Below are 10,485 nucleotides of genomic sequence, written 5' to 3'. Positions count from 1 at the left end.
GGGGCGAGGGCGCGTTTACTGGCGTTAGACAACTCTGTGGAATTCAGCGCGACACGGCGCGCGCGGTGCGGACGCGCGGGGTGGGCGAGTCATCGTAGAGACTCACAACAGACTGGGGCAGAATCCATGGGTTAAAAAGCTCACACCTCGCCTCCATCAGGGGTCCTGCTTTGAGCAGGGGGTGGGGTGGACTAAATGACTTCCCGAGGTCCCTTCCGACCTGAGTTGTCTCTGATTCTGTGACTGTGCACGCTCCTCTGTAGCCAGAGAGCTCGGCCAGAACCAGGCAGCCGGTCAGGTCTTCCCTTTGCAAAGCAGTGTTGCCTCCATAATAGTAATAAAAAGCAGTTGCACGGCTTGGCTCATCTCCACACTGTTCGCATGGGTGAGGAGGACCTCTCATTTCGCAAAGCTGGCAGCCAGAAGATTTGATCTGACTTAACGGTGGAAGAAGCAGCTAGTCTCCAAGCAGGGCTGGCTTCCCCCTTTTGCCCTCGAGGCGGGACGTATGAAACCGAATGACAGCAACTTCCATGTTGTCTCTATTATCTTGGTCCCATGCACTTAGATGTGCTATGCCTCAGCCCTCAGGTTATAATAACCCTTCCTCCCGAAAGCAGTTTTGTGAGGCTTAGCCAGCCGGCACATAGTATTAGTGCTGGGTAGCATTACACATAAGAATGCCATAGTACATCATTGTATTCTTACGTATTAACTGCTTCTCCCTTTCCCACCTAGGTCTGCAGTTTGCAGAGGGTTACTAGGATGAACTTGGGGGTTCAATTTAACAGTTGTCACCCAAGAAACACAATGATTGTACAGCAGACTGGAAGGAGCAGCTTACTACATAGGGCTGATTTCAGAATGAGCTGGGTTTTGTTTGTTTGACTGGTTTAGGGGAAGACGTTTTGGGCGGGGGCTGGGTTTTGTTTGGGGTTTTTTTTTGCAAGGAGCCACTTAAACCCTTCCACGGGCAAGTGCTGCTTTCGCCATTTATGTTACTTAAAGAGCTCAGGCCTGCAAGAGACAGAGGGCTAGATTTCCACCAGAGCTCATCTCTTGGGGGCGGGGGGCATCCGTGTGCTCTCAGCAGAGTTGGGCTCAGATTTTCCATGGGGCTTGGCATTTATTTTTAGACACCTAAATCAAGGCCAGATTTTCAAGCAGAGCTCAGGACCCAAACTGTGCCCAGTGTGCGGAGCTCCTCCTTGGAACAGCAAGCCAGACCAAACGCAACCAAGCCAGGAGGGGCCCTTCTGCTCCTCTGACAACCTGAAGCCAAGGTTTTTATCCGGAGTGAGTCCTCTTGAAGCCGGGAGTGTTTCCACCTCTCGGGGAGCCAGCCGTGCTGCGATGCCTGCGTGCATGGCCCCACGCACCGGCCCTGGAGAAGGGCTGCCTGTGCAGGCTGGGTCCAGCAGCACCCCGGGGCTTCCTGCGCTGCTGGGCGAGTTATTCAGCACCCTGCTTGAGTCCCATGGCTCCACTGCTCCCAGAAAGGGCTAGATCGGTTGCCCACCTTCTCATTTGCCTTGCATTTTACAGCATGAAACAGGGCAGGGCTTGGGACCGCGCCGGCAGCATCCAGCAGGACAGGCTCCCCCGATCACTGAGCGACCCCCACCTTCTTGTTTCAAGCACGGCTCCCCGGCTGAGCTCCTTGGGAGCTGGCCCTTGATAATCAACAGCCCCTCCCAGCCCCGGATCTTTTGACACAATAACAGCGTAATCAATAAACACCCCGCTTCCCTTCCCCCTCCCCCCAACCCAGCCAGACTTTTGACTCCATTGAAAGCTCCTCTGCTCCAGGCACTGCCACCCCCCGGGACTCCCCCATGGTCATGGGGGGAGCACCCCCTTCCCCCGCAATGATCGTTGCTCAGCGGTGCTCTCTCCCATGCCAAACCGCTGCAAGGCTGTGAGTGCGTCTGTCTAGACCGTCCCTCCAGCTCTGCGCATGCTCCCCCCGGCAGCTCCCGCCCCACAGGCTGCCCCTGCCTGGCTGCCACCTCGTCTCCCTCTGGCTGGCACCGCTAGGGCCCGTCCCCTCCCCGCCTCGTGTCCCCAGCAGCCGCAGCCAGAGCTGCTCTCCCTTGACTAGGCCGGCGGGGAGGCTTTTCCGCGCCAGTCTCTGTGGCGCAATCGGTTAGCGCGTTCGGCTGTTAACCGAAAGGTTGGTGGTTCGAGCCCACCCAGGGACGAGGCTGAGATTTTTAGCTCCAATTCGCTTTGCCTTTTTTTCTTCTCCGTCTGGCACAAAAGGCTTGCGGCGGGAATCCCGACGGAGAGCTGGGCGCCGCGCTGGCAGGCCGCAGTTACCCGGGAGTGCCCGGCCTCTGCGGGGGAAGAGAAGTGGGTCGCCCTTGGGGTGCCATCTGTATGCTGCACGTGGGCTCACCCCCCCCCCGTCCTGCCGGGCCCAGTCCACCTTGTCTCCAGCCCTCCATGGTTTTCCCCAGCGCTGCTTCTCTTTTTCCCACCCCACCAGGCCAGACCCCACCTCCCTGCCCTCCTCCAGGCCTCTGGTGACATGTGCCCCAATCCTGATGTTCCCTTCGTCTGTTGTCCTTGGCCCTGGCATCATCTCCAGCCCTTGGGTGCCATTGCTCAGGCCCAGTCCCTTTTTCTCACTGCCTCTGCAGTGCCCACTCCCTGTGCGCAAGGATCTCAGTCACCCATACTTTTTTTTTTTTTTTCTGTTTTTTTGCACCGGTCCTGGAAGCACTGTAATACCAGGTCAATGCATGGAGTGGATGGAGCACGCTCCGGTTCCACCACCCAATACCAAAAAGAATCTGCTCAATATAGACCTCCTATGGAAAACATATCAGAGACAATTACCCTGGGGAGCTCGCCTACGTGGTCACGCTGCTTCCCCTGCCAGGTAAGTATACCGCTTTCTGATCTCCCTCCTCCAGCATCTGGATACCTTTGTCTGGCACCCCATGCTCTGGTAAGGGCCTCTCCTCTTCCCTGGACCAAGCCATGGTGGGATGTCCACCTTCTTCCTTCCAGTCCCGCTGCTCCTAATCTCTCTCTGTTCCCACCCTTCTTCTCCTGACCAGTGCTGCACCCAGCTCTTCTGTCCTCTCCTTTCCCCTGATGCTGCCTTCTCCCATCAACCCAATTCTGCCCCCAGGCCTCCTCTCCAGGCCTTAATTCCCTGCCCCTCTCCTCCTCACCTCCCACACTCGTTCTTTGTGACGTCAGTTTCCACCGCTGATGATCCACTGACCCCACAGCTGTGTTTCCCCATCTCCATCAGTTTGACTTGCAGTAATTCTTTCAAAAAACAGTTTTTTGCTTGACATGGCCTTCACCAAATGCTCCTTTGTCTCTGTTGCCTTTATTCCCACTTCTGACCCTACCTAGTCTCTTTTGACAGTAGTTTCCCCTGGCAGCCTGCCACCATGGCTTCTACCCATTCCACAAGGATGACTTCCAGTCTGCTCTCTCCTCCTCTTCCTCCTCCTCCCTGCCATTGGATATGGTCCAGGTTCATTTTCCTTACTCCTTTTTTCCCCCTCTATCCCATCCCAAGGTCCATCCAGGTCTGGTTCACACCCCAAACCCACTTTCTCTGCTCTTGCTATCATGCTGTGGGGTGTCTTTCTAGTGGAAATCCCACGACTGTAATTTCCTCTGCTACCAGTGCATTCTCTCCTCCTATAGTGCTGAAGTCTTCCCATCTAAAACCATTTATTTCTCTTTCTTATAGAATCCCATACCTACAGTCCCAACCACCTTTTGCCACCTTTGACCTGCCCTTCTTCCTGCCTAAACTTCTCTCTCTGCATGGGATCTCACTGGTTTCTCCCAAGAGCGAACTGACCTCTCTTCCTATGACCTACTCCATTGTTACAGACACTCTAGTTTCTCATCTGCTCTCCTCCTCTGACCCCCTTCCCTTACCCTTAGCAGCTCCATCCTCTGGTCTCCTTCACCCTTTCATTCTCCTCTGATTCTTTTTCTCTGCAATATGAACATGCTTTAGTCTCTCCCAGCTTCAGAAAGCCCACCTTGACCCTACTTGCATCTCTAATTATCTCTCTACCCCCACTTCCATTTTCCAGCTCATGGACCAGACTGTTTCACAACCCCTGTCTGCAATTTTCCTCTTTTAATTCCAGTCTATACCCCCTCCAGTATGGCTTCCACCTCTTGCACTTTGCTGAAACTGCTCTCATGGAAATCCCTAATGACTGCTTCCTAGCCAAGCTCAGAATCTGTACCCCATCCACATCATCCCTGACCCATTGTTTGCCTTTGATATCCATTGGCCATGGTCTTCTTGAAATCTTGTCCTCTCTTGGCTTCTGTAGCTCTGTAACTTCTTCTGCTTCTACTCCTATCTCCCCTACTGCTCTTCCATCCCATCCTCTGAAGGATCCTCCTCACCTCATTCCAAGGTTCTTTGGGGTGGCAACAGGGCTCTCCCTCCTTGGTCTGCTTCGGTTCTCCCTTTACACTTTAGCTCTAGGTCATCTCATCTGCAAACACAAATTCAGACACCCTGGGAATGAGGTGACTCATTTGTACTTGAAATCCGTCTCCTTCTGCACAGAGTAAAATTTCAATTTGTGTCTCTTAACACCTTCTCAGTGAGCTAGCTCAAACTCAACATGGCTAAAAAGGATCTTTCTATCTTCCCTATTAGCCCTCAGCCCTGTCTCCTTTATTCATTTGGACACTTAAACCATTCTCCCTGTCACTCTGGCCTGTACCTGGGGCATTGATTGTGACTTGCACCCCTCCCTTGGTCTTCTCCTGCAGACTACATGTAAGTCTTGCAGATGTGTTGTGCATAACACCACTAAAACTTGGCTCTTTCTACCCATCCACATGAGAACTCTTTCATCGCCGCACATCTTAATTACTGCAACAGCTGCTTTTTTGGCCTTGACAAATGTTCTTGCCCTTCATGCTTATTCACCATGCTGTTATGAAGCTCACTTTCTTAGTCTGTGGCACTGTCCATGTCACCCTTCCCCCTCTATCCCTTTGCTGGCTCTCCCTTCTCTATCCCTGTAATACAAGGTCCTTGCTTTCACTTCCAAGACCCTTCACAGCCTATAACCTACCAAACTTCCTTCTCATTTGCTACCAAGATGTCAATTCCTCCGCTGGATCAGCCCATGATACCAGCCTCCATCCCCAGATTGTTACATTTGTAGGCAAGCTCGCTTTCTCTCTTTTGTGCTTGTAAGGAGCTCCTGCATGCATCTTCATTATCCTTCTCCAAATCTCTCCTTACACTTCTGCCATGCCATAACACCTACAAAACAGCTTACTGATTAGCATGTATGAGCAGCCTCATCACGCTGAATCATACTTGTCATACTGTATTTCCATGCTCCCATTTCTGTGTCCATCTCCTGTTTCTTGTCTTGTACTTCAGGTGCAAACTCTTTATGGCAGGGACTGACTTTCCGTTCCATGAATGTATGGTGCCGGCATAACAGGATCCTGCCCATAGCTGGAGCTCCTAGGTGTTACTTTGCCACAAATTCCTAAAGAAAAGGTGTCACAGAGTCATTTTGTTATGTCTCCAAGTCCTCCCTTAAGGTATAGGCACAGAGTTTCTTTTGATCATATAGAATAATAGGATAATAGGAAAGTAGGGCTGGAAGATGACTCAAGATTATATAATCCTCTGCCCTGCTCAGGGCAGAATTATTCCTGACTAAACTACTCCAGCAAACTGTTGGTGTAACCTACCTTTGACAGTTTCCAAGGATGGAGATTCTACAACCTGTGTAGGTAGCCTGTTCTGATGCTTGGCCACCCTCATAGTCCACAAATTCCTCCTAATCTCCACTCTAAATTTCCCTTGATGCAGCCTGAGGCCTGTTCCTCGTCCTGTCCCCTGGCATGGAGAACAAACAATTTCCATCCTCTCTGTAATTACCCTTCAGGTATTTAAAGATTGATACAAAATCCCCTCTCAGTCCTCTCTTCTTCAAACTAAATAACCCTAGGTCTTTCAGTCTTTCCTCATAAATTATGGTTCCCAGGCCTCTAACAAGTTTTGTCACTCTCTGCTGGACTCATGGCATAATAGAAAAACAGAGCAGGACAGAAGTTCAGGAGATCACATCTAGTCCAACCCTCTGCTTGAGAGAGGATCATCCCTGTCTAAAAACTATCCCAGCTAAGTGTTTGTCTGACCTGCACTGTAAAGTGTCCAGTGATGCAGGTTCCACAGTCTCTAGAGCTAATCTGTTCCAGTGCTTAACCCCCCTCAGAGCTGGAAACATTCTTCCTAACATCTAGCTTCATTTTCTCTTGTTGAAGTTGAAGACCAGAAGCTTTTGGTCCAGTTCCCTATGGCCATAGAGAAGAGTTTATCTCCAGACTCTTTACCACAACCTCTTTTGGATTTGAAGACGTTTATCCAGTGCTCTCTCAGTCTTCTCTTCTCTAGACCAAATACCCCCATTTTTTTTCAGCCATTCTATTCATTTCATGTTTTCTAGACCTCTAAACATTTATATTGCTTTACCCAGTCTCTTGAACTTGAGTGGGACTTTTAGGAAATAAAACAATTGCGTGTTTTATTCCAGCAGAGGTCACATCTTTTATTAGACCAACTAGATTTTTGGAAAAAAAAAATCTTTAATTGCAAGCTTTGGGGCATAAACACCCTTCTTCAGGCATAGTAGAAAAGATTGTAAATGTTCTCGTGGGTAGAAATTAAAGTTCATATTTCATAGAAAAGTTGAAGGTGCGGTAAAATCTCCTGTTACCTCAAGGTAAACAGACTATTCCAACTTTTCGCTAAGCCTAACCTGCATATAAAATTAACTGTTCCAAAAAGGAAATTTTACCACACTTTCAGCTCTCCTATGAAATATGAACTTTCATTTCTACCCAGGAGAACTTTTATAAACTTTTCTCCTATGCCTGAAGAAGGGTAATTGTGCCTAAAAGCTTGCTATTAAATTTTTTTTTTTGTAAAAATCTAGTTGGTCTAATAAAAGATATCACCTTTACCACAAGTCCTGATTGTTTTTGCCTCTAGACCAATATGGCTACCACTTGGATACCTGGAGGGGACTTCAGCACTTCCCCCCTCCCCCCACCCTCCCAAGGCATTTTGATTGTTTTCAGCACTGCCTTGTGGGGTGGAGGGTAACAGGACCAGCCAGTGACAAACTTTAGGGCACCTATTCCCAATCACCTTGGCATGCCTTGAGATCCTTTCAGGGACGATCAGAAATGTTAGCAGTATTAGGTGAGCAGACATGATTCACAAAATAAACCCAAAGATTTCAGTGTTAAAAGCATTCTGACTTGTTGTAACCTGAGTTCTTTGCAACAGAAGACTTGTTCTATTATTTTCTCATAAGCAAAAAAATAGTGAAAACTAAGACCTGGTATTTTCCAAGGGGGCCTTGAGTCTATTTGTGGACACCTTGGGTCTAAAAAGCTTGAGAATCACTGCTTTAGGGGCTGCATTTCCAATAGATCTCAGCACCCAGGCCTGCTTTTCAAAGGGGGCCAGCTCCCAGTTCACTCTAAGCCTGCAAGCATTAACCATGTGCTTTGCCCTTTGGTCACTTGGACTGTTCATGTGAATGAATTGGAAGACTGACAAGATCGGGCAATGGGGAGTCAAGAAAGTTATGCATGTGAGTCAAGTTACACCCATGCAGCAATGGCAGCTGAGCAGTTGAAAACCTGGTGCCAGGAGCCCACAACAGGTGAAAAGTATGATGAGCTCAGTGCCAATCAGCTCCCACATATGAAAATGTGTGAAGATATAAATGATCAGAAGATATAAATGAGATAGCATTAATATTGGCAGCATTGATAGGAGAGTTGACAACAGTCTTCAAATACTTGCAGGGCAATTAAAGAGAGTTTTTTCTCTGTGGTCATAAGGACAGGACTAGGAGGAATGCCTAGAGATGCAGCAGAAGAAATTTAGGTTGGAAATTAGGAAGATCTTTCTGACTAGGAGGGTGTTCAAGCACTGAAACAGGCTACCCAGAGAAGTTGTGGGATCTCCATCCCTGGAAATGTTCAAGAGCAGGTTGGAGAGATCTATGGGTGGGATGGTTTAGTCAAGGATGGTCCTGCCTTGAGCAGGGTGTTGGATTAGACTTTGTCAGCTCTCTTCAGCCCTACTTCCCTGTGATCCTATTAAAATTGATCAAAAACATGAAAGTAATAACATTTTTTAAAGCAGAACAGTCAGGAAAATGGATGGAAGTCCATTTGTTAGCTGTCTACAGAGCTGTGTCAGGGGAAATATGTTAAAGGCTAGGAGGGGGAATTTTTGTTGCTTAAATCTCCTGCTTATCCTGATCGGTTTTCTGACGGTTAAAGCCAGTGTGGCAAAGTTAAGGTTTTAATGTAGGGTTTGAAATCCTGCCAGAGCCTTCCAGGAGGATCTCTGTTGTTTTATAATCTCGAGGACATAAAGCTAATAACATCCAAGCCCCGCGTTTTAAAGGAGAAGCAGGGAAATCATTCATTCCGCTGTAGGAAGAGGAGGAAAATTGTGTGTGGCTTTGTTATCCTGGAGGAGAGAGGTGAGGATTCCTCTGGGCTTTCAAACCTCCGCAAATCTAACAGTTTGGAAAGCAGACAGCACAGCAAGGGCACCCCGATCCCTGCGTAACGCCCCGATATACAGCACGGGATGTTTTCCTGCGTCAGAGAGGTGCGGGGACGTAACAATGGGACAGGCGAACGAGGCTTTGCAAGGCGCAGCCGCTCTTGTGCTTAGTGTTTCCCTTTCGCAGTGAGGTCTGAGGTCTCTTGCCAGGTCCACGGGGGCTTTTTTTATATACATCAATTCCAGCAAACATCACTCGGTAGTGGCAAACGCTCCCTCTGCCCAAAGGAAACAGCGTTGGGTGGATGGGGGGTAAGGGGGGGTGGGGTGTTCCTTTAAGAGCGTTGTTCCCTTCAGCAATATCAGCATTCAATAAACAGGCCTAAAGTTTTCATTTAAAACAGGCGGCCTAATCTGTTGTGCATTTCGACAGGGTTTCTATACACATGGATCCTTTTCCCTTTGGCACGACATCACTCCTCCGCATTAAACATTTAATCCCGTCTCCTGCAGAACACTGGAGAGCTGGGGGGGGCGGTGCCGAAGAAACCCAATCCCCTTCAGAGAAGCAAATCTCCCTTTAACTTCGTGCATTAAAAACAAAATCCCTCAGAATCATTTGCAAGAGGCCTCCCCCCCCCCAACAGTCTGCGGCTCGCTCTATTAAAATACATTTTATTGCGTATTAACTTTCCAAGGCAAGGACTGGGGTTACTTCTTCTTTCCTTCCTTCCTTCCTTTTTTGATATTTTTCCGGGGAAAAGGTCTGCCCCGGGGCTCGTAGGGAAAGGGGAGATCTGCCCTTCGGCCGATGCCACAGGTGGCGTTAGGCATCGCTGGGATGAGGCCACGTGCGGCTGCGGTGGCGGACCGGGGGTGAGGTCGGACGCGGGAAGGGACCATTGCGGCGCCCGCGGAGGGAAAATGGAGCGAGGGGAAGAAAATGGAGTGGGAGACGCGAGAGAAACGGGGGAGGGAGACAGGAGGCGAAAGTGACCCCGGCGCCCGGGGCTGAGCGCTGCCCCTCGCCCTCCCCCAGCGCCCGGCTCACTCCGGGGAAGCGATCTCCCGGGCTCGGCGATCAGCTGTGTCCGCTTTGTCTTCCCCGCCCGCTGCCTCCGCTCCCCTGCCTTTGTCTCCTGTCCTTCTCCCAGCCTCCCCTCCAGGCAGCGGGGGCCCGCCGGGTCGGGGCCCGGATCTCCCCGGGGCTCGGTCGCTTGCTGTGCCCCCTCACTGCCCCAAAGCACCAGGGGCTCGTGCGAGCCCCCCGTTTCCAGCCCCGGGGTGGATCAGCCTCGGTGCCCGGGCGGCGTGGAGGGGTGCGACTATGGTGGCTGGTCGCCCCCGCCTCACCTGTCCTACATCCTCCTGGGAGAGGTATCCTCCCATGAGGGATGGAGGGATGGATGGGGCAAAGTCTGTGCGCCCCCCTGTCTTAGTGTCCCTGCGTTTGCACGTGCCCGGCATCCTCCCTCTGTCGCCACGGAGACATTTCCAAGGGCTCGATGCAAAGAAACGCCGCAGTTGAGTCCCCGGGAAGAGTGCCCATTCACGGCCACGGGCTTCGGTAGCCCCGCAGCCCGGCCCTTGCTGCCGACCCCATTTCCACCGGCGCTTGGGGGTGTTGTTGCGAGGCGTCCGTCTCCCTCCAACTCTTCCCCCTTTCAGCTGCCTTCCCCATTTCCCCGCGCCTTTCACTCCTGCGATGTCGCCCGTCTGTCTGTCATCTACTCCCATCTATCCATCCATCTCCATTCGTATCTATCAATCTACATCTGCTCCTTTGTGCCTTGATTAGCACAAGAAAGAGCTGAAACCACAATAGCCCTCTCCCGCCTTCCCTCTTTAAAACGAAGGATTTTTTACAAAAAAAAAAAAAAAGATTTTGAGTCTTCCCCCCACATCTTCTCCAGTCGTTTTTT

The 10,485-nt window shown here is 50.5% G+C and overlaps 1 non-coding gene across 1 annotated transcript; it reads left to right on the top strand.

Annotated features, from left to right (window-relative positions):
* The first annotated feature begins 2,127 nt into the window (after nt 1-2,127).
* TRNAN-GUU (transfer RNA asparagine (anticodon GUU)) lies at nt 2,128-2,201 on the top strand. The gene has a single exon. It is a non-coding gene; the product is annotated as a tRNA-Asn (tRNA).
* Nucleotides 2,202-10,485: the final 8,284 nt, after the last annotated feature.

The sequence above is a fragment of the Crocodylus siamensis genome, chromosome 4, assembly GCF_052110815.1.
Source record: "Crocodylus siamensis isolate JL-2025a chromosome 4, ASM5211081v1, whole genome shotgun sequence".
Classification (NCBI taxonomy): domain Eukaryota; kingdom Metazoa; phylum Chordata; order Crocodylia; family Crocodylidae; genus Crocodylus; species Crocodylus siamensis.
The sequence above is the reverse complement of the archived record's forward strand: the minus strand, read 5'-3'. Positions and strand labels throughout refer to the sequence as shown.